Below are 23,080 nucleotides of genomic sequence, written 5' to 3' on the forward strand. Positions count from 1 at the left end.
GTGCAGAGGGGGGCGCAGTCTAGGAGCGGCCCCGGAAATGCCCCCAGGCCCCAGATCTCGGGGTCTTTGGAGCTGTTTCTCTTTCCCACCTCCTGTGCTCTAATGGAGTAAAAATATTCTGGAAATGGTGTTTTCCGCTAGCCAGCGAGCCTGCAACTCCAGCCGCACCTTTTTGCTTTTAGAAGTCGGCCTTGATCGCAGAGGGGATGACCCCTCAACTGAGAAGCCCCCAGGGTTTCAGGGCAGGAATCCCCTCTATGTGCTCACCTCTGCTCTGGATGCCCTATGAGGAAGCAGGGTAGGGAACCAGGGGGCTCAGTGGAGTGGCACCTCGGGTGGGGAGCTGCTGGGGGTGGGTGGTGATGCTTCACATGGGAGTTGAGGCCCCAGCGCATATCTGTGCTGCCTGTTCTGATCGAGCGTGCACTGGTCATGTGAATATTTTTAAAACCTGTGTTTGGAATGGGAGGTCACAGCAAAGTGTTTCTTTGGAGGTGGTCTTCTGTTCTGAGAGGTTCTCCGGCCTCCTCACAGCCTGGACTTGCTGGGACTTGGGGCCACCCTGCTACCCATTTCCTAGGGCGTGTACCCATTTAGGAGCTCTGCACTGCCTGTGACTGTTTCTACTTTATCCTTTGCTCCCTGTGCCCAGGTTGGAGCCCTGGGATAAAATGCTGGGGATCTCGTGCCCCCCATATCCACCTCCCGGAACCCAGGTTCACAGGCTCTGTCTCCCAGGAGCGTGGAGGCGCCCACACGCCGCCGCTGAAATCAGCAGCCGCCTCCTCGAAGGTAGAACCCAGAAGGCGTTAGCCTCCGGCCTACCCCTCACTCCTCCCTTAGGTGCCAAAGTAAGGCCCGTCCTTCTATGTCGCGGCGACCCCAGGCTCACTTTGCGCTAGGTGGCTTCTTTGTGGCCCGTCACTGGGGCCGCCTCCATTGGCTGCTGCCAGAGGGCCAGAGAGGGCCAGGGAAGAGATCCCAACCCTGGGCCCACTGGAGGCTTATGGTCTTTGTGTGTGTGTGTGTGTGTGTGTGTGTGTGTGTGTGGAATACACTCTCCCCTGTTCTGCGAAAATCACCTCCCTCCTCATGCTGGGACCCCAAAGAGAATCCTCAGAGAAATCTTCCCTCGGCTTTCTGGTGGTCACTTCCCTCCAGCCAAGGGACTGGAGGCTGGCAGCTCTAAGAAGGGGACCGTGGAAGGGCTCCCTTCAGGTGGGGTCAAGACTCCTTAGGGAGACTAGGGTGCAAAGGGGAGGGACTTGCTTGAGCACTCCCGGGGACCAGCACGGGTGCTCCGGTGTGCCAGACAGCAGCGGGTGCACCACTGAAGAGGGGGTACTCTGTAAATGCTAGGGGTTAGCACAGCTCTGATGTCCCTGGGCCCCCCTCCCCACCATGCCCAGCTGCCACATCAGACCACCCTAGGGCTTCCAGGTTGCTCAGGAGGGAGACACGGTGCGCGTTGGTGCCTGGTGGAGGGATGTCCGGTGAGCTGTGCTGTGCTGGGAGAAAGATATGCCCAGAGAGGGGCAGGGTCTTGCCCAAAGCCACACAGCGAGTTGGGGGTTTGAGCAGAGCCCTCCATCTCGCTCTTCGCAAGCCAGGGGCTGCCCCTGTCGGGCCTCTTGTCCCAGGGCCACGGTGTCTGCCCGAGGCTGAACAGGGTAGCATTGGTGGCCCTGCGGCCGGGAGATGGTAGGGACAGCAGTGAGGAGAGCAGTAACAGTAACGGCGACAGCAGTGCCCTGCGGGTATGCGGGGCCGGGCCTGACTCCGCCTGCGGGCACTTTCGTCTGGCCGGCCAGCCCTCCGGTGCCCTGGGCCACAGTTGGCAGCACCAGGCATGGCACCCGGGGGCCTTGGCGCACGTCTGGGACAGAAGCCACTGCGTCGTCAGTCCTGACAACCTCTTTGGCCCTTGCCCAGCCCCGGGCTGCAGGCTGCCGGTGCCCCCTTGGAGCCCACCTGATGCCCACTCTTAGTCTCGCTGCTCCCAGGCCTGGCTCGGGGCCGGACCGGCCTTCTGACAGGTGCATCTGGTATGTGTTGCTGGGCCCCCGCCAGGGCTTTGCCTTGAGTGACACACGGGCACACCTGCCCCTCCCCTGGGGCCTGCAACTGGAGCCCTGCCACAGGCTGGCAGAGAGGAGGCCGGGAGGGAGGCAGCTCAGGGGCAGCAGGAGGGGTGGAGGCTGGGCTGGCCACTCGAAGGTGTGGTGGCTGTGGGCTCATTCCCCAGGCCGGCTGCACCAGGGGAATCGGCTGCGTGATAGGAAGACAGCAAAGGCCGGAGATGAAAGAAAGCAAGCCGGCTGGAAACTGGGCCGCAGGCAGGGCAGGGGGGTTGGAGGCTTTAGAGGAGGCTTGGGGGTGGGGCGGGGGGAGCTGGGCTGAGGAAGGCGGATTTTCCAGGGGAGCTGGGGCCGCGGGCGGGACTGGAGCCTTCACTGGGCACTGGCTGAGGGCCCAGCGCTCTGCCACCTGATTTAATTTCCTAATGGGCTGCCAGTGCAGAGGGTAACATTAGCTCCATTGTACAGACGGGAGATCTGAGGCCCAGGGAGGCCTGGGAGGGACTGGAGCGTGTGTCCCTCAGATCGTGAGCCCTGGCGCTCTCCTGGGGACAGAGCTGCACCTTCCCTCACTCCACAGACACCCCGCCCGGCTGCCTTCGTGTGCCAGGCTGGCCACGGGGTGCCTGCTTGCCGTCCCCGGGCCCTGGGATGTGTCCCGCTCTCTCCCTGGGACCTAGTGAAGGGGCACACCTGCCCCTCCCCTGGGCCTGCAGTAGGTGCTCAGGAAATGCTTGGTGGGTCTGTGTCTGGGCTGCTTTCTCTGGCCGCAGAGAAAGGCCAGGGGGGGCCTCAGGGGGACTGTCTCCTCACTGTGGTGCCCTGAGCTGTGGCAGGCTCTGAGCTCTAGGGGTGGAGACCCTGGCTGGGGCCCCAGCGCTGTGTCTGGCATACAGAAGGTGCTTACTAAACTGGTGTTGAATAGAGGCAGACCCGGCCCCTCCCCTCGAGAATCTCACTGTTTGGGAGGAGCCAAGGTGAGTGAGGCCTGTGGTATGACTGTGGCTGAGTCACTTCTCTTCGTGTTCAGTTGATCATCTGCAAAGTGGGACCAAAGCCTCAGCTGGGGAGGCTCCTGAGGAACACCTGGGAGGGGAGAATAGAAATGGGAGCTTCCGGGTGGAGGGGGGATCTGAGCAGAAATGGGAGTGTGGAAAGGGAACTCCGCGAAGCGGGGGGAATGTGAGCATTTGTGGTGCCAGAGCCTTGAGAATCTGTCATTCCAGAGTGGCCTTTCCTTGGACATGTGGGGAACGGAGGCCCAGGGAGGGCTGCAGCAGAAGGCCTCAGACACAGGCCTCCTGCTCATGCTGTGTGCCCCTCCCCCCTTTTGCTCCCCACACCCCCACTGATGTGCCACAGCTTGGGTCTTCCTGCCCAGGGCTGAAGTGGCAGCTGCGGAGGCAGCGTGAGGCCAGGGGGACCCGGGGGGACCCCTGGTCCAGCCCCCTCATTGGCCTTCAGCTCTGTAACACCGGACGGAGTACTGTTTGCACGGCCAGAGAGGAACGGGAGCCCCTTCTTCAGTGATCCCAGGGAGCAGGGCTGCCCTGGCCCTGCCCTGATGCTGCCCCGGAGTCAGTGGGAGCAGCCTTCTGGCTCCTGCCAGGGCCCCGTCCCCCTCAACCAGCCTGGACGGAGCTCTCCCACGCCCTTGGGCAGCTGAAGCCTCCTCCTTCTTCCCTCTCCTGTGGTCTGGAGCTCTTTAGAGGACTCAGTCTTGGAGAGGACCTAGGGAATGAAAAATCAAGCCTTCAGAGTGGCCATGGCTGCTTGAACACCTACTGTGGACTTGACACAGTCTGGGGGCTTTCGTCTCCACCTTGGGCTCAGGATCCTCCCGTGGTCCTTTCCCTCCCCGCCCCAGCTCAGAACAAAAGCTGCACTCCTCGCTGTGGCCCACAGGGCCCCGCACAGTCTGGTCCTCAGTACTACTCTTCCCACCACTGCCTTCCTCTCCTCAGGCCACCCTGCCTTTCTCCATGCTGCGCCTCCAGCACAGGACCTGCTCCTGCCCCAGGGCCTTTGCACGTGCCGCTCCCTCTGCTTGAAACCCTCTTCCCCAGATTGCCACACAGCTTCCTCCCTCGCCATCTTCAGGTCTTGTCCAAGTGCCACCCCCTCCGTGAGGCCTCTTCTGGATAACACCATGGCCTCCGTCTACCCACATGCCCTCCCCTGCTTTTTTCCTCCGTAGAATTTAATGCCACCCGCCACATTATGTTTTATTTGCTTATCTTGTTTATTGCCTGTCTCCCCCACTGGGATGTAAGCTCCTTGGGTTCAGTTTGTTCCCAGCTGTGTCCCCAGTGCCTCCAGCAGCACTCAGTGAGTAGTAGATGCTTGGCAAACATGTGGGGAGTGAATGCGTTAGTTCAGCCATGCATGGTGCTTGACATACCGTGAGTGCTCTGCAGTAGTGGGAGCCAGAATTACTGGCCCATTCTGCAGATAAGAAAACCGAGCCTCGGAGAGGTGTGACATCACTGGCCCGGAATTGTGGGGCTCGTGAGGGGCAGAGCCAGCTTTCAGACCTTTTCTCTGAGCCCTTGGCCTGCCATCTGTCTGTGTGAAGGGGAGGGAGTTGGAATGTATTTCGGGCCCCGACTCTGCGTTGAGCTCTTTTTGTCTGACCTTACCCGCTTCGAGCTCTGAACCTTGCTGTGTCCCCGGCTCTGGGCTTGCTTCCAGCTTAGGAGGTCTCCCACCCCAACTCCGTGAGGGGCAGAAGCCCATTGCAGATCTAAGCAAACTGAGGTGCAGAGAGTCGGGGCCACTCGGTCCAGCGCTTTTCTTCTTGTTTGTGCATCTTCGTGCCTTCCTTCCGTAAGATGTGTGGCAGCCGGCCGCAGGGGCTGGGGGCGGCTGAGGGGACAGTGTCTCCATTTCTTGCCCAACTGAGCATTTTCACACACCCTGTTGGCTGTTCCTGTTTTGTGTCAGTGTGTTTTACCTCCTTTGCCCTGTCTCTGTTTTTGAGCACAACACCCAGGTTTAAAAATTTCTTTCTTTCTTTTTTTTTTTTTTTATGTTTCAAGATTTGCCACTATCAACTTTAGCAGCTTCCCAGTTGTAAAAAGAACCTACAAGCGTTGTAGTTGGCAAAGCACAGCCCCTTCCGTTCCCCCGGCTCGTCCCGCTGCCTCTGCCAAGCTCAGGCTTCCATCCCTTCCGAGGACGAGCAGACAGGTTCTGAGGGGCTGGGCCTCGGCCAGGGCTGCTTAGCTCCACCAGGCGCCCACCAGGCTGTTGGGCCAGATGTGCCCCGGGCGGGGCACCGTCTCTGGACGCCCACCCTCTGGGACAGGAAAGGGATCAGGTCCTAAGGAGCACCCGAGCTATCTCCAGATTGCCTGTGACTGTCAACAGCCTCTGACCTGCCCCCCTACCCGGCCCTGCGAGTGGGTGTCCTGGGAGTGGGAGTGTCCCCTGGGAGTGGGCAGGCTGAGGCCCAGAGGGGGACAGCCGCAGCCTGAGGTGCTACAGCTCCTTAGAAGCAAGGTGGGGGTAGTGATCAAGACTCTCTGTCCCCCAAAGCCTCCTTGCAGCTGTTTGGAGACACTTAGGAGAGCTGGGGGCCAGGAGGAGGGAGCGTGTGGAGATGGGGAGGTGCTGAGCTGTGCGTGAGTGTGTGTGCGTGTGTGCACGTATGTGCATGCGTGTGTGTGCTTGTGAGTGTGCACGCATGTACGTGTGTGTGCGTGTGTGCATGCGTGTGCGTGTCTGATGGAGAGGCTGAGGGCAAGAGAGGTCAGGGAGGGGCTGTGCAGCCCCCACCTCCTGCCCACCTCCCTCTCCTTCCAGCTGCAGCCTGAGCCCCCCGAGCCGGCGGCTCCAGCCCTGCAATTCTCCAGCACTTAAAGCAAAAATACATCACCGCCAGCAGCTGGCGTTCTGGGTGGTAGCAGCTGCCTCCCTCCTGCCCCAGACCCTGCGCCTCTGGGCTCTTGGTTCCAGGCCAAGGCCAGGCCGGGCTTCCACTCAGGCCTGTGGGGGGCTGCTGAGATCTGGAGGGGGCCGAGGGGAGCTGGCCCCATCCCTTCACAGGACTCTAGAGCTTGCAAGGCGCAGGGAGCATGGGGCCTGTCTGGGTCACATGGAGGGCAGAGGTGCCTGCGCTGTCGGGGCTCCGGGGGGTGCGGGGCGCTGGGGGCAGGTGGGGAGCTCCGGGCTGCGGCTTCCTAGAGGCCTTGGCCGTGGCCTTGTGGAGGCAGGGTGTGGGCAGGGCGCGGGACGCCCCCTTACAGGCTGCCCTCAGGACCGGCCCCTGGCGTCCCTTCCGTTCCCTTCCCCGAGAGGTCTCTCCGCTCGGATGTGAGTGCGCAGGCTTGGGCCGGACGGACTTTGGGCGCCACTCACGCTCTGCACACCTCACTCCTGAGCGAGTACGGAGCCCTGCGCCCCGTGTCTGCGATGGCGGCTGATGTCTGGGTGGGTGGAGAGACTGTAAAAGAAACCAGCGAACGAACATGGGAGGCACCGTAGGCTGTGTCCTCTTTTTTTATTAATCGTTATGGTTTTTAATTATCTGAGTGTCAGAGGCTCGTGGCAAAGTATGAAACCCGCGCAAGGGTGGAAAGTGAGTTCCTTCTTTCCAAACCCTGTCTCCGCCTCACCCCACCCCACAGCTTTATGTTCTTGAGGTGACCATTATTAGAGAACTTTCTGGATTGTCTGAGTGCTTACGCAAACATGCGAAGGTAGTTATATAAACATGCTGATATCTACAGTTCCCTTTCTTCCTTTCCTCCTGTCTTGCTTTCTGTTTTTTTTTTTTCCCCCGTGGGATCATTCCATACCTGCTGTCCCTGCTGGTGTCCCAGCCCTCCAGACCCAGGGATTTCGTCCTCTCTCCTTTGATGGGCTTTGGGTTGAGGGCTGAGTCACAGAGTCTCCGGATCATAGAGTCTTAGCTGTGGAGTCTTTGAATGTACAGAGCCACCCAAGTGCATGGGTCACGGGTTCTTTGAGTTGTGAAGTTGTAGCCTCTTTGAGACAGAGAATCTAGAATTGCAGAATTGGTGCATCTTAGCCCTGGGAGAGGTGCCGAATCCTCGATGGGGTACCTCCTTCCTCAGAACTCTCTGGGAGCATTGGGAGAATCCAGATCTCCTGGCTCCAGCCCCAGAAATTCTGGTTTGGAGGGTCTGGGGTGGAGCCTGGGAATCTGCATTTTCCAATCTCTCTGACGGCGCAGCCCCCAGCCCAGCCCCCCGCGGGGAAGTCACTGCGCTACAGTGAAACTCCCAGACCCGGGGTAGAGTCCACCTGCTCGGGGTCCTAGGGACCACTGCGCCGACCCAGGTCTCGCTCAGCACAGCCTGAACAGCATGGGGAGGGTGCTCGCTGCCATCATTTGCTTCTTCAGGGTCTTCAGGGGGGGGGGGGGGGGGGGCCTCTGTTCGGGGAATTAGTCACCCCTGATTCATCTCCGAGCTGCTCCATCTTGGGTGTCCACCGTCTGCTTGGCCTGCCTGTCATTCCCCTAACCTGGTTTGAGCCGCATCTGAAGGACAGCACCCGCCTTATTCCACTGAGGGCCCCTGGTAGGGAGGATCTGCTAGCCGAAGTCCAAGAGAGGTGTGAATCACCCCTGCTGCTCTTCTACCCGAAGCCTCAGTTTCCCCACTTACAGGATGGGCATGAATGCCATGCCCACATCTGGGCATCCACTTTTTCACCCCCTCTTGGGTTTGGCTCTGCGGTCAAGGCAGGGCAGCTTCCGACGTCACCCGCCTCCCCCCCCCCCCCACCCCCGCCCCGCTTGCCTTTTGCCATTCGGGCCGGAGACTCAGCCATGCCCATTTTCTTGGCCTGCTGAGCTTCAAGCTGTCGGCAGCACCTGCCTGGCTGGGGTGGCCAGGCCCCCTACCAGGCCCTGGGAGCCTTCAGGACCACCGGAGAGGGTGTCCCCAGCAGTCTGCGGGGAAGCTGCAGAGTGGTGCTGCCCTTCCCTGGGGCCTGAGTAGTAAAGAGACCCTGGCCGCCCACTTCCTCTCCTCTGCTGACCCTGCCAACCACAGCCTCACGGGCACCCATGGGGCCTGGCCCTAATCCTGCAGCAGATGCTCTAGCCCTGAAGCTCCAAGCCCAGGTGACCGGGCTTCGGGCCCCATCCTGACCCAGCTACCTTCCTGGTGGTCGCAGGACCAGCCGTGGCTGAGCGGGCTCCGGGGGTCCTCTGGAGCTGCGACCCGAACCAGTGGGTTCAGTTTCTTTATCTGTGACATGGAAACACTAGGGGAAATGGGTTGAATGAATCCATATACTTGGAATTGTGTCTGGGTTGTGAAAGGAGCACAGAGGCAGCAGTCCAGGGGGGACAACTGACCAGGTCCAGAAAAGAGAACAGGCCTGGGGACAGTGGGGAGCAGATTGCACCCTGTATTAGTTTCCCGTGGCTGCCATAACAAACTACCCCAAGCAAAGTGGCTCAAAATGACACAGACTTATTATATCCTAATTCTGGAGGCCAGAAGTCGGAAATCAAGATGTCGGCCAACTTGCTTCCTACTGGAGGCTCCGAGGGAGAATTCTTCCAGGCCTCTCCCAGCTTCCGTAGCTGCTAGCAAGCCTCGGGGTGCTTTGCCTTTTAGATACATCCCTCTGATCTCTGCCTGGGTCTGGTCTTGTCATGTCTTCTCTTCTAAAGATACTTGTTGTCGGATTTAGAGCCCGTCCTAATCTAGAATGATCTCATTTCCAGATCCTTAATTTAATTATGTTTGCAAAAATTATCTAAAGAAGATCACATTCACGGGTTCTGGGTGGACATATCTTTCGGAGGGGGAGACTGTCATTCAACCCACTACACATCGTCAACCAGGATACGCTGTCCTGTATCTTGATTTTTTTCTTTTTTTTTTAAAGATTTTATTTATTTATCTGAGAGAGAGAGAATGAGAGATAGAGAGCACGAGAGGGAAGAGGGTCAGAGGGAGAAGCAGACTCCCCGCTGAGCGGGGAGCCCGATGCGGGACTCGATCCCGGGACTCCAGGATCATGACCTGAGCCGAAGGCAGTCGCTTAACAACTGAGCCACCCAGGCGCCCCTTGATTTTTTCTTTTTTAAGAAAAATACTCTATTTTAGCTGTGTATTTTGGAGTCACAGAGCATTGGGGTTACCTGCTTGGTCTCTGCTACTTACCAGCTGTGTGTCCTCGGGCAAATTTTACTCGACTGTTCTGTGTCTCAGTTTGCTCACCTGCAAAATGGGGATATTAATGGTCCTTCCTCCCACCAGGCTGTTGGGAGCAATCAGAGGAAACACGCAGCCCTGGGATGGGGTGGGTGCGGTAGATGACACCTTTTGTTAGTACATCAATCATTGAAATGGTTATGAAATCTAACTATTTCCCACGTGAGGCTGAATTTCCATTAAGTTAGCCTGCCTCATTCTGATGCGCGTCTGTCCCCGCCCAACACCAGTGGGGTGGGGGGGCTGTTACAGCCAGAGCGAAACCCAGATACTTAGGTCCTCATGCCTGGGTTGTCCCAAAGTTCCAAAAATAGCTCTGTGGGGTCTGAGGGCCTGTGCCTTTGTGACTTTGAGAGCTGCCACTGCTGGGCCCTCCATCCGGTCATCCCATTGCCCCCAGGTCTCAGCAGAGTTAAGTGTGCCACCCCCCCCCCACCCCAGCGCCCATGGCCACCAGCGTCGCCTGTCACCCAGACCCTGCCGGTCCTGGCCGTGAAGAGTGCAGCTTCCACCCCGGCTGCTTCATTTATCTTTTGCTTGTTCTAGAGCCAGGCGGAGCAGTTTTCATGTCAAAACACCTTCCTGTAGTTTTGCTGGGCGCTACCAGCTCCTGCAAAGAGGTTATATTCCTGCGCCTTCTCCTTCCCCCAGGCTGAGGTCCCTGGGAGGCAGGTGGAGTGCCCGTGCCGTGCCAGGAGCCGTGTCTCATCCCCGTGGCTCTCCAGGGGTAACCCCAGGGACAGGAGGCGGTTGCCTCACTTCACAGATGCCAGAATTGAGGCTCAGAGCACAGCCCCTCATGGCTCTGACAACCCAGTCTGTGCCTGGAGCCCGAGGAGGGGGCTCCTCAGGGTCCCCAGCCCCTGAGAGCTTGAAGGGGCTGGAGGGAGGGGGCTGCGTTCCATTCCTGCCGCCGCCCCCCCCACCCCCACCCCAGGCCACCAAGCCGTGTCCCTGTGGAGATGGCCCCGGTGCTGACGAAGCGCTGCAGTGCGTGGCCTGATGCCACGTGGCCCTCAGAGCCTGGGTGTCCTCAGCCCCCTCCCTTGGCTTCTGGTGGCCGTCAGGGTATTTTGGGGGCTTTAGCAAAACTCCTGCCCTGGTGGTGAAAGCAGCGGTCCATGGTGTCACCGGGTGCCTTTATGTCTCAGGAAGTGGCGTGACGTTTCGCTGAGACTTGGAACCCAAAAATCATAATGAAAATGACTGTTTACCCGGTGTCTTCTGGTGCCAGGCGCTGTGCTCAGTGCTTTCCCGAACATTATCTCATTTAATTCTTAAAGTGTCCTGGCCAGGCGGGGGGAGTAGGGCTTGAGAGATGAGCCACTGAGGGACGTAGATGGCCAGACAGCATTTGAACGCAGCCTGAGATGTCCTATGAGTGGGCCTCAGTTTCTCCCCAAAAGCATGAAGTCTTTTAGGGATGCCACAGGTCCTCCCGGGGTCTCCCCTGAGGGGGCGGAGATGCCCTGGGCCAACGATCCGGGAAGTGCAATGTTGGGCATGCGCCAGCTTGGCCTGGATTCAAATGGGGCTGTCCCCCTCTGTTGACTGTGTGTCTCGAGGCAAGCAGCTCCACCTCTCTGAGCCTCAGTCCCTTACGCTGAGAAATGGGGCTAAGTCTACTCCGTTTAAACCGTGATTCTGTGCGCCAAATATTAGAACTATTCCAGAGTTCTAGAAGATCGAGGGTTCTCAGAGTTCTGTCCATTTTGCAGGTGGAGAAATCGAGGCCCCAAGAGGGAGAGGGACTGGCAGAGCTGAGCCCACACTGAATGGCCTGCTGTCCTCCATCCCTTGTGACGTCAGCCACAGAACATGGGCCTGGTCCAATCTCCTTCGTTGTTCGTCCCCACGAGACTAGAAGAGAGAGATCATTGCTTGAGCACCTACTGTGTGTTGGGAGGCTCGTGCGGGGGAAAGATTTAGGTCAAGGTCTTGCTACAGCTCTCAGGGTGGGGGTTCCTCCCCTTTATCCGTTTCTTAGATAGAGATGGGAACTAGCATCTGTTTACTGGCCCCATACCCCTGGAGCCCCCACCCCGCCCGTGGAGGCTGGGCGCCTCAGGCTGTCCGCAGACTTCTCCATAAATATTGTTTGACGCCCCAGGATGGGATGGCAGTGGTTTTGAAGCTTGTGCAGATGAAAGGAGCTGTTGCTCACTCACTCGTTCATTCACCCATTCATTTAACTGTGGCTTTAAAGTGAAATTAATCCATGTGGCCTGAGGAGAAGTTTCTGCAGAGGGTGGGGACGCTGGGGGTGGCAGAGCAGAGCAGGCACCCCGGGGAGGGGGTCTCTAGCCCCCGGCCCCACAGGAGACTGCTGTGGCACCAGGGCCATCCACGGTGAGTTTCCAGCCAGTGGAGACTTTAGAGAGCCCTTCAGAACCATCCCTGGGGCCCTAGGCAGCGGTGAGGGCAGAGAGGTCTCTGGCCACCTGCCTCCTGGGCCCACCCTAACCCTCCTAGACACCCAGGGAGAAAGACCGAAAGGACACGAAGCCCTGAGTCCAGCTGCGGCCCACTGTTGCTCGGGGTGCCGATTAGCCTCATAGGCCCCTCTCAGCCCAGGTCCTGCTTCTGAGCTTGGGCTGCTGGGCCCAGACCTATCCCCACCCTCTCTGTTCCAGAACTTTCTCCTCAGGTCTGGGACCCTGCCTTCCACTGCGAGGTCCTGGAGCCTTAGCTGACAGCGTGGCTTCCTCTTTCACTGAGAAAATCCAAGAAGAGAACTTCTACCTTCTCCCCGCACGGCTACCCGTGTCCTGGCCCCCGTGCCCCTCAGCGAGCCCTCCTCTCTTTCCCGTGGATGGAATGTTATCCTGCCTCGTCCACGGGGCCCCCGCCCCTCTCACCTACTCACCTAAGATCATGCCTGTGGCGAGTCTCCCTCTCTCCGCTAGACACTTTTCTACACTCTGCACCTGCTTCTTCCAAAGGCAGTCATTAATGACCCGTCATAGGCCAGCACTTTCTCCAAGTACCAGGACACTCCAGGGGACAAAACAAAGTCTTGACAACACCCATTCATGGCAAAAACTCTCAGCAAACTAGGAATAGAGGGGAACTTTCTCGATAAGGACTAGCTACAAAAAGACCTATAGCTAACATCATACTTAACGATGAGAAACTGTAAGCTTTCCCACTAAGATCAGGTACAAGGCAAGGATGTCCCTCTCACCACTCCTTGTTAGCATCGTGCTGGAAGTGCTTGCTAATGCTATTAGGTGAGAAAAGGAAACAAAAGGTATACAAATTGGGAAGAAAGACACAACTGTGTTTGTTCACAGATGACATGATTGTCCATTTAGAAAATCTGAAAGAATAGGGAAAAAACTGGAACAAATACGCAGTTTTAGCAATGTTGCAGGATACAAGGTTAATATACAAAAGTCAATTGCTTTCTTATATACCAGCAATGAACAAGTGGAATTTGAGATTAAAAACACAATACCATTGGGGTGCCTGGGTGGCTCAGTCGGTTAAGTGTCTGACTCTTGATCTCAGGGTCGTGAGTTCAAGCCCCGCATTGGGCTCCATGCTGGGTGTGGAGCCTACTTAAAAAAAAAAAAAAAAAAAAAGGCAACAACAACCCCCCCAGTACCGTTCATATTAGCCCTCCCCAGAATGAAGTACATAGGTATATGTCTAACAAGATGTATACAAGATCTTTAAGAGGGAAACTACAACACTCTGATGAAGGAAACCAAAGAAGAACAAAATAAATGGAGAGATATTCCATGTCTCTATGTTGTCAGGATGTCAGTTCTCCCCCATCTGATCTGTAGATTCAGTGCCATCCCGATCAACATACCAAGCTAATTTATGGATAGCAACAAACGGATTACAGTTATATGGAGACCCAGATGGGGCAACATAATATTGAAGAACAGAGTTGGAGGACTGACACGACGTGACCTCAAGACTTGCTGTAAAGCTCCAGGTATCAAGAAAGTGTGGCATTAAACTGTGGAAAGAGCCAAGATGTCCATCAACCGATGAATGGATAAAGAAGACGTGGTATATATACACAATGGAATACTATGCAGCCATCAAAAAAACCCCACACAAAATCTTGCCAACGTGGATGGAACTAGAGGGTATTATGCTGAGCAAAATAAGTCAATCAGAGAAGGACATGTATCATATGACCTCACTGATATGAGGAATTCTTAATCTCAGGAAACAAACTGGGGGTTGCTGGAGTGGTGGGGGGGTGGGAGGGATGGGGTGGCTGGGTGACAGACATTGGGGAGGGTATGTGCTATGGTGAGCGCTGTGAATTGTGCAAGACTGATGAATCACAGACCTGGACCCCTGAAACAAATAATACATTATATGTTAAAAAAAAAAAAGAGAGAGATGGTAGGAAGGGAAAAATGAAGGGGGGGAAATCGGAGGGGGAGACGAACCATGAGAGACGATGGACTCTGAGAAACAAACTGAGGGGTCTAGAGGGGAGGGGGGTGGGGGGAGGGGTTAGCCCGGTGTTGGGAATTAAGGAGTGCACGTATTGAATGGAGCACTGGGAGTTATATGCAAACAATGAATCATGAAACACTACATCAAAAACTAATGATGTAAGGTATGGTGACTAACATAACATAATAAAATTTTTTTGAAAAGTATGGCATTGACTCAGGAACAGAGAAGTGGATCAATGGAACAGATTAGGGAACCCAGAAATAGACCCCCTATCAGTATTGTCAGTCTATCTTTGATAAAGTAGCAAAGGCAATACCATGGAGCAAAGATGGTCTTTTTAATAAATGTTGGTGAAATAACTGGATATCCATAAGCAAAAAAATATATGAATCTAGACACAGACCTTACACCCTTCACAAAAATTAACTCAATTTGGATCATAGATCTAAATGCAAAATGCAAAACTATTAAACTCTTGGCCAATAACGTAGGAGAAAACCTAGATGACCTCGGATGCCTTTTTAGGTACACCATCCATGACACAATCCATGAAAGAAATGATCGACAAGCTGGACTTCATTAAAAGTAAAAACTTATGCTCTGGGAAAGACCGTCAAGAGAATTAAAAGACAAGCCATGGACTGGGAAACAAATATTTGCAAAAGACACATTTGGTAAGGGGCTCTTATCCAAAAAATACAAAGAAGTTTTAGAACTCAACAACAGGAAACAAACAAGCTAACTAAAAAATGGGCCAAAGACCTGAACGGACACTTCAGCAAAGAAGACCTACGGATGGTAAGTAGACATATGAAAGGGCTCTGGACGTCATATGTCATCAGGGAAATGCAGACTGAAACAACGAGATGCCACCACACACCTATGAGACTGGCCCAAATCCAGGACACTGACCACACCAGATGCAGGCAAGGGTGAGAAGAAACAGGGATGTTAATCTCTGGTGGGAATACAAAATGGCACACACAGCCTCTTCGGAAGACAGTTGGCTGGTTTCTTAAAAACTGAACACACTATTATCATAGCATACTTCTTGGTATTTACCCACCAAAGCTGAAGACTTAACATTCACAAAAAAACCCTGCGTGCAGATGTTTATAGCAGCTTTATTCGTGATCGCCCAAACTTGGAAGCAACCAAGATGTTCTTTAATAGGTGAATGGATAGATAAACTCTGGTCCATCCGGACAATAGACTATTATTCAGCAATAAAAAGAAATGAGCTCTCAAGCCATGAAAAGACATGGAGGAACTTTTAAGTGCAGATGACTGAGTGGAAGAAGCCAGTCTGAAGAAAGCTACGTGCTGTATGATTCCAACGATATGACATTCTGGAAAAGGCAAGTGGTTGCCTTCTCCGGGGTACAGAAGAGGAGATGAATAGGCACAGCACAGAGGATTTCTAGGCCAGTGCAGCTATTCTGTATGATACCGTGATGATGGATACAAGTCACTATACATCTGTCCAAACCCATAGAAAGTACAACAGCAGGAGTTAACCTGAAGGTAAGCTGTGCACTTTGGATGCTTATGATGTGTATATAACAAATGTCCCATTCTGGAGAGCGATGTTGATAATGGGGAGGCCATGCATCTGTGGATACAGGGGGTAGATGGGAAATCTCTGTACCTTCCCCTCAATTTTGTCGTAAACCTAAAACTTCTCTAAAAAATAGTCCTAGAAGACAGTCGCAGATGCTGAATCCTTGCCCTCACATGTCAATGGGCAACTGAGCGTGGACCATGGACCATACAAAGGAAAGGGGACATGTGATCAGAGCGCTTCCTGGAGTCAGGGAGGAGCCAGGAGGAGATGAGAGAAAGGCCAAAGGTGGCTGGTGCTTACGGGGCTCAGGGACCCGCACGGAGAACAGGACGTCGGGGCTGGAGGAGCGTGAGTCAGGAGGGGGCCTTGTGGATGGCCTGGAGGCCATGCAGAGTTCTGGCATTGTTTCTTTCTTTCTGAGGACAGCAAGTGTTTCTTTTTCGCTCCCTGGGCCATGGCCATGGCTGTGGCCATGGCCCTGCTGAGTGGGGGCAAGGAGTTAGGCGTGCATCTGTCAGGCTTTGGTTGGGTTCACATCTCTTTCATGTGACTCCTCAAAAAACATTATTTTTTTGAGGCAAAATTCACATGACAAAATGAACCGTTTAAAGCGAACCATTCAGTGGCATCTAGTACATTCTCAGTGTTGGGCAACTAGTGCCTCATCTTGTTCCAAAACATTTTCATCGCAAGACGAAACCCCGTGCCCATTGAGTGGTCATTCTCCACTCTCCCACCCCGGCTCCCCAGCCCCCCAGCCCCTGGCAACCACGAATCTACTTTCTGTCTCTATTTATTTACTGACTTGGGATGTTCATATACACCAAATCACACACGCCTTCGTGTCTGGCTTCTTTCACTTAGCAAAATGTTTCTGAGGTTCATCCACATGGTCGTGGGGTCGGTACTTGATTCATTTTATGGCTGAATGATATTCCATTGAAGGATGTACCACATTTTTTGTGTCTTTTAGCGGCTGATGAGCATTTGGGCTGTTTCTACCTTTGGCTATTGTGAGTCATGCTGCTGAGAACAGTCGTGTTTTGTACAAACAGTGGTTTTCAGGCCCCTTGGGTGAATACCTAGGAGTGGAATGGCTGGGTCAGATGGCAACCCTGTGTTTAAGTTTCTGAGGTTATATTATCCTGTGTGGATAATAGGCCTGTGTGGCTCCACACCCACCTCAGTGCCCCGAAGTCCGCTTGCTGGGGTGCCCTCTGCTTCCACCCATGAGCCTCAGCCATCCTCTCAGCCAGCTCCCAGGCTCGTCTCTAGTCCAGGTCTGCCTTCCACTTCCAGGCTCGGCCACCTCCCTGCCCAGCGGCATCTCCCCTGTGTGTCTGGGGACACCTCCGACTCTCTGAGCGCCTACCTTCTGCTGACCCTCTGCCCCCTCTCCGGCCCCTCCCCAAGCTGTAGGTGCCCCCCAACGCCTCCCAGCAGGGCTGGTGGTGGCCGGCAGGTGGGGAGGGCCAGCTGCGGCTCCGCCTCCTGGCAGGACTGCTTCCTGACTCCAGCGCTGTGCTCTGGGCGCCTCATCTGAGCGGCAGGTGCATCCCGGGCTCCGCCTCCTATAGGGCTGTCCTTACGGTGAACCTGGGCAGTCTGTGGAGAGAGCCAGGTGTGTGGCCGGCACCGGGGAGTTCCGAAGCACCTTCCCGTCCCCTCTTCCTGAGCCGCAGCAACTTCCGCAGGAAGCAGTCCAGGCACGCCACAGAGCTTTTCTGAGCCTCAGTTTCCCCGTGTGTAACATGGGAATAAAAAGCTACCCACTAGAGGCCCTAGCAGGGTCCTGTGTCCCGGAGTTCCCACAGGCCTGGCACCCAGTAGGGACCCAGCCTGTGTCTACTTGGGGGTCATGGACATGTGCGTGCTCAGCTGTGCCCCGTCCGGCAGGCAGGCCTCCCGAGGGAAGGGTGGCTCAGCCTGCGACACTGGGCATGAAAAGGCTGCAGGAGATAGAGGTCACCTCCCGATAGAAGCCCCCTCCGTCGCCTCCCCCCTGGGCTGCAGCTGCTGAGACAGGACGCACAGGCCCAGCTGATTGCCCACCCCCTAATCAGCCTGTCAGCACTGAGGATCCGGCAAGAGCCCCCCACCAGGGCTGTGCCTGGAGGCTGGATTTGGAGGGGGTCCCAGCCACCTGGCTCCCCTTGGCCTGCGGATGGATGCTGGTACTGTTGGGAGCGGGGAGTTTCGTGGACCCCGACCCTCCTCTCTGCTTTCCTGCCTCACAGCCCAGCGTCCTCAGGAGGTGGAGCCCAGACCACTGGGTTCAGACTGTGGGGCCTGGGACCAGCCGTGGAGCCAGGGTCAGACTGTCCGAATGGCAGACGGTCTAGATGGTTGTGGCCCACGGTGATGGGGCTGGTTTGGGGCTAGGACACACAGATGTGGACTGTAGAGACGGGTGGGAAGCCTGAAGGTGGGTGTGGGCATTGGAGATGGGGGCGGACGCCCGAGTTCTGTAAGCAGGTGGGGGAGATGTGTGCCGTGACCAGTGAGGAGGGTGTGACCTGATGGCATGGGCAGGTGTGGGTGGCGTAGCTGGGCTGGGCCCCCCGCTTCCCCATGCTCTGACCCTCAACAACGTCTGCCCCTCTGGCCCAGCGCCCCACGCTCTGGGGAGGGGCTGAGGCCGCTTCCAGGCCAGGGCTGGGTTTTTAAGTCACGTGTGTTTTACTTTGTCCCGTGCCATCCCTCTGCCACTGCTCTCTCTACAGTGGCACTTGCGTCGCCCCGACTCCCAGGTTCTCTGGCTCACCTGTTGCCCACGCTGCACCCCAGCTGGAGGGAAAGTGCAGGCTCCTGGGTCTCTGGAAAGGACGTTTACTGGAAGCTTCTGCTGCTTCAGAGCTTTATGGGTGTTGACACACTTTCACACGAAAATCCTGGAAGATGCCTGCCTCTTGTCATCCCCATTTACAGATGAGGACGTGAGGTTCAGGGAGGGTGAAGAGAATTTCGGGGCCCCCAGGTGCTCCTCTGAGCCCCAGTCTCGGGGTCTGGCTTGACGGAGCAGCCCTCAGAAGCCCAGCTGCAGGGTCCCGAGCAGTCTGTCCTTATGCTGCTGGCTGTTCCTGGGGCTGGGCCTGCTTGCCCCCGCCCGATGCACCCTTCCCTGTGCGCACAGAGCCTGTGTAGCTCCTTGCCTGTGTGCAAGGGCTCAGGTGTTTTGCTTGCTCACAGGACCGACACTGTCTGCAGGCCGTCGATCCGGTGTTGGGGGCCTTTCATGCCCTTCTGGGGGCCTGGGACTCCAGTCTGGGCTGCCCTCACCGGCAGGGGCCAGCACGTCCTGGGCCGTGAGGGCCCGTCCACCGTTTCCTTCAACGGCCGATGGCCGAGCGCCCACTCTGCGTCATGTGCCAGACTTATCTCCGTGTCCCCACTTTACAGATGAGGCCACCGAAGCCTGGAATGCACAGTTCAGTCTCAGAAGTCTGAAGCCAGCCCCTGTACCCCCGCACTGAGTACCGAGAGCCCTTCCTCGGCAGGAGGATGCTTCTGCCAGCTCAGGGGGGCCGCTAGGGAGCACTGCTGGTCACTAGGGCTAACCTCTCTTGCCGCCCCGTGGGCTGGAGCAGAGAGGGGAGTCTGGATCTGGGCTGTGGCCCACATAAAGTCTCCAGGGTTCTTAGGCCTATGTCCCCAGGCCTCAGTTTTTCCTCTGTAACGTAATAGTTCCCACCTCATAAGACTCTTGTGTGGCTTAAACGAAAGAATGTCGTCTTTGGGGACAAGGTGTGGTGTATAGCACGTGCTCAGTAAACATAAGCTTGCATCGTAGACCGTTGCTGTTCTGAACACAGACACGGAGCCCTTGCTCTGTGCCTGGCCCCGTGCTGGGTGTTTCCGCAGATGGATCAGGGACTAGAAGGTCAGCTTGAGGCTGGGGGCATTGGGGGTGCCTGGTGTGGTCAGGGCTGTCTCAGAGAGAAACCCCTGGGCTGCAGAGGGTTAGGGGAGGCCCCAAACCCAGCCCGGGCACCTGAAGGACAAGCTGGAGGTCAGCCAGGAGGTGGGTACCCTGGGGGTTAAGGGGACAGCCGGGGGCCAAGGCATACGGAGGTGGGACCTGCTGGGAGTTCAGTGTAGCCAGAGATAAACTGTCAGGAAATGTCAAGTCATTTTCTTTTCCAGAAACTCTTTCCTGGCCCTGCTGGGGCCATAGGAAAGGAGTTCCTGAAAGTGCTTGAGGCCCCCTGGAGCTGGCTGGCCTAGACAGAGACCACAAACACACAGTGTGGTCAGTGCAGGGACCCGTGGGTCTCTTCCCTCTGTACCTGCAGTGCCTGGCACAGAAATGCTATTCCTGCGAGTCACAGTGCTAGTGCGAATAGTATTTGTCTATGCCAGGCACGGTTCTAAGGTTTCATGAAATCATTCATCATCACGGCAATCACCTTTTTATTACACCTGTGTTGTAGATGGGGAAACTGAGGTCCGGAGTCCTGAAGTAACCTGCCCAAAAGCTACAGTTTGCACGAGGCCAGTGCTCAGGCAGGTGCTGCAGGCGGGTCCAGGGAGAGGGGAAGGGCGTTCTGGCTCTGGTTCAGGCGGGGTGAGTGGGTGGGACTCTCCTGGGCTGGTCCAGCGTGTGGCCTGCGCTGTCCTATGTGTGGCCCATGCACAGCGTGCCCTCTCTGGGCCCTGAACCTCTGCGGCCAGCCTGGGACTCCTTCCGCTCCCCAGATGGGCCACAGTCTTGCTGTCCTTAGGTCCCTGGCAGGCCGGGCGTGGTGGCCTCTGGTGGCCTCTCGGGGTCCCCAGCAGGCAGATACCGGCCGGGGGTTGCTCAGAGGTGCCTGCTGCCCTGACTTTGGAGTTGAAATGGGAGTGAGGGGCTGGTTGGCTCTCAGGTGCTTGCTGAGGTCAGAGATGAGTGCTGTCACACCTGTGCCTACTTTGTTCCCCCAGTCCTGTGGGGCAGGAGTGACATCCTCATCTGACAGGCAGGGAAACCGAGGCTCAGAGAGGCCCAGCCAGGTGCCCAAGATATACAGCCAGGGAGTCACAGAGCCGGAATTTGAACCCAGAGCTGGCCCACTGCAAAGCTCGTGCAGTCTGGATTCAAGCAGAGGCACTACCTCGGGCTTTGCAGATAAGGTGAACGCACAGTGGCCCCTTGCTTGGTGATCACGACATGCAGGCCCCATGCTGCCTACCAAGTCCTCACATGCCCACCCCAGCCCTCAGAGGCACTGTCAGGGCCCATCCTACAGATGAGGACACTGAGGCCCAAAGACGGGGCCAATCTGTTTGGTGGGATTTGGGGTTCTAGCCGGTTCTGCTACTAGGTGTCTCGTGGAAACCCAGGGGTTAAGGGATGCCCTGGGAGTGGGCAAGGGGTTTTCAGAATTCCCCAGCCCAATGTTGATGAGCCCCGGCCTGTCCGGCTGTGTGAGGGGTCCCATCTCTGTGAGGGCGATGGCAAGAATTGCTGTGATTTGAGTGCCCTTCCCATCAGTGGGGTCACCCAGGGCATGGATTCGAGCACATTATCGGTCAAGGTCGCCTGCTGGGCTTCCATTCCTGGCTATGTGACCCTGAGCAAATCACTTCACATCTCTGAGCCCTGGTGTCCTTGTCTGTATAACAGGGATCAAGAGAGGACCTACGTCCCAGGGCCATGCTGGGACTCAGGGAGGCCAGATGCTGGGGGCTCTGGGGCTGCCTGCCACCGTTAGATCCCACTCTGCCTCTGACAGACAGTGTGGTCTTAGGTAAGCACCTTCGCCGCTCAGTTTCCTCTTCTGTCAAAGGAGGATAATAGCAGACTGTGTCCTGTAGGGCCTTGTCAGGACACAGTGAGGTAGTCAGGGGAAAGCCCCACTAAATGTGAGCAGCGGTCCTGCCACAGGCTCTCAGGCCTGGGCCACCCTGAAAGAGTGAAGGAAACGTCGGACGTCTCCAGCCTGAGGTCCAGAGGTCACTTCCCGGAGGCCACCCCTGTGGGGGGTCCAGCTCCTGGCGGCCTGCAGGGAGCAGATCGCCAGCGGTTTCAGCCCCGTGCACTCGGTCTGATGAAATATTTATAGCAGGCAGTGTTTTTGAGCGAGGCTAGGGAAGCGTCTGTGGGTTGTCCCTCCCGGCATAGGCCGTGAGGCTGAGGAACTGGCCATGGGGATGAGAAGAGATAGGAGCTCGTGAATAAATCATCGCAGGATCAGGGCTAATGGCCTGACTGTGGGGCAGCGCGTGCAATTAGTGCTTTAATTGTCCAGAGAGGGTGACTTCGGTGCGGGCAAGGCCCAGTGTCCCCGGGTTTGCAAAGTGCCTGGTGTCTGGGGCGCCCTCTGCTGGGCTGCAGTGAATCTGGGAGCGGGCTCTCCCCGTATCTGGCGGTCAGGGCCCGGGCGCCCACCGCATCCCTGCTTGTTGACCTCTGAGGGGGGCTCCCAGGATTCTAAAGGGGATACTCAGCAAACTGGGCCAGATGTGGGACCTTGGACCAGCGTCTCGGGTGTGGGCAGCGCTCAGCTAGCTCAGGGACTGGGCCTCTGACCCAGTGGGGGTGGGGTAGCTGTGAGCAGAACCTGGGGGCTAGGGGGCTGAGCCTTGCCCCCTCCCAGCCCTCCAGCTCCTTTTCTTTTCCCAGCTTCTTTGTGTTCAGTGATTTGTTTTTTTTTTTTCCTTTGAACCAAGGCTGTCCCAGCTGAGCCCGCTCCTGCCCCGTTGCCGAGGTGACCAGACCATCTCTGCCATCCCATGGCCACTGCCAACCAGCTTTGGGCGAGGGTGAGGGACTATAGTGCGTGCCCGTGCACCTACCCTGAGCACACACGCATGTGTGTGCCACGCCTCGTAAAGCTTAAACATATATATACACATGTGCAAGAGCCGGTACGCAGAGACCTACGCCATGGTGTCCAACCCCAGCACAAACGTAGGCACAGATCCATCCTTGGGAAGCCTCGGGCCCATGTCTGTGCACACACTGCACACGCAGTAGACCGCACAGGCGCCCCTGTGTTCCTGCAAAGGAGCAGGGGCACACAGAGCGTGCACACGACACACATATGTGCACTATCCTGTGGGAGACACAAGCGGGTGGGGCCGTCCACTTCATATCTCCCACTTCTACCCACACCCTAACTCGGCATGAGCGCCTCCTCTGGTCCCCGGAGCTGCCTGCAGGAGCAACCCTGGGGATGAACACCTCCTAACCCCCGCCTCCCAGGCCCTGTACCCTTTGGCGGGGTGGACAGCCTCAGGCCATCGCAACCCCTCCCTCCCACAGCACCACGGACCACTCCGGGGACTTCCTTGCCCCTTGGGGGGATAACCAAGGCTCGAGTTCTAGGCACCAGAGGGCTGGAACCTAGGTGCCCTTGGCAGGGACTCATTCAGCAGCACCCCTGTGACTTGCTGCCATCCTTCTGTTTTTCCTCTACTCCCAGAACCACCTCCCAAATAAACTTCCCGCTCCCAAATCCTTCCCTCAAGGTCTGTTTCTATAGGGTCAGGTGCTTACACATCACTGACACTCCTAGAAAAACATGTACCTGCACCCCAGACCTTACGTCCATGCAAGGCTGTGCCCACACGTGAGCACCTACTGTGTGCTGCACCCTGATCTGGGCACTTTGCAGAGATTAACTCTGTTAATTCCCCAACAGCTGTACCAGGCAGGCAGTAAAGTTAGGCCTGTTTAACCGATGTGGAAATTGAGGCAAGGATTAATCCTATCATTGTGTGTCTTCCTGGTGGAGGCAGGGCAGGCTGGAGCAGGCAGGGCCGTGACCAGTGTGGGGAGAATCTCTAGCTCCCCGCATCTCCCTCTGGCTGGCAGATGCTGGTGTGAGAAT

General features: G+C 56.5%; 1 protein-coding gene across 2 annotated transcripts in view; it reads left to right on the plus strand.

Moving 5' to 3' along the window:
• The window catches only part of KCNJ12 (potassium inwardly rectifying channel subfamily J member 12), a 44,730-nt gene that overhangs the window by 1,486 nt on the left and 20,164 nt on the right, over positions 1 to 23,080 (plus strand). The gene's annotated exons all lie outside the window — the stretch shown is intronic.

This window comes from Callorhinus ursinus, unplaced genomic scaffold, assembly GCF_003265705.2.
Source record: "Callorhinus ursinus isolate GAN/ISIS: 27379988/994484 unplaced genomic scaffold, GSC_fseal_2.0 scaffold43, whole genome shotgun sequence".
Lineage (NCBI taxonomy): Eukaryota > Metazoa > Chordata > Mammalia > Carnivora > Otariidae > Callorhinus > Callorhinus ursinus.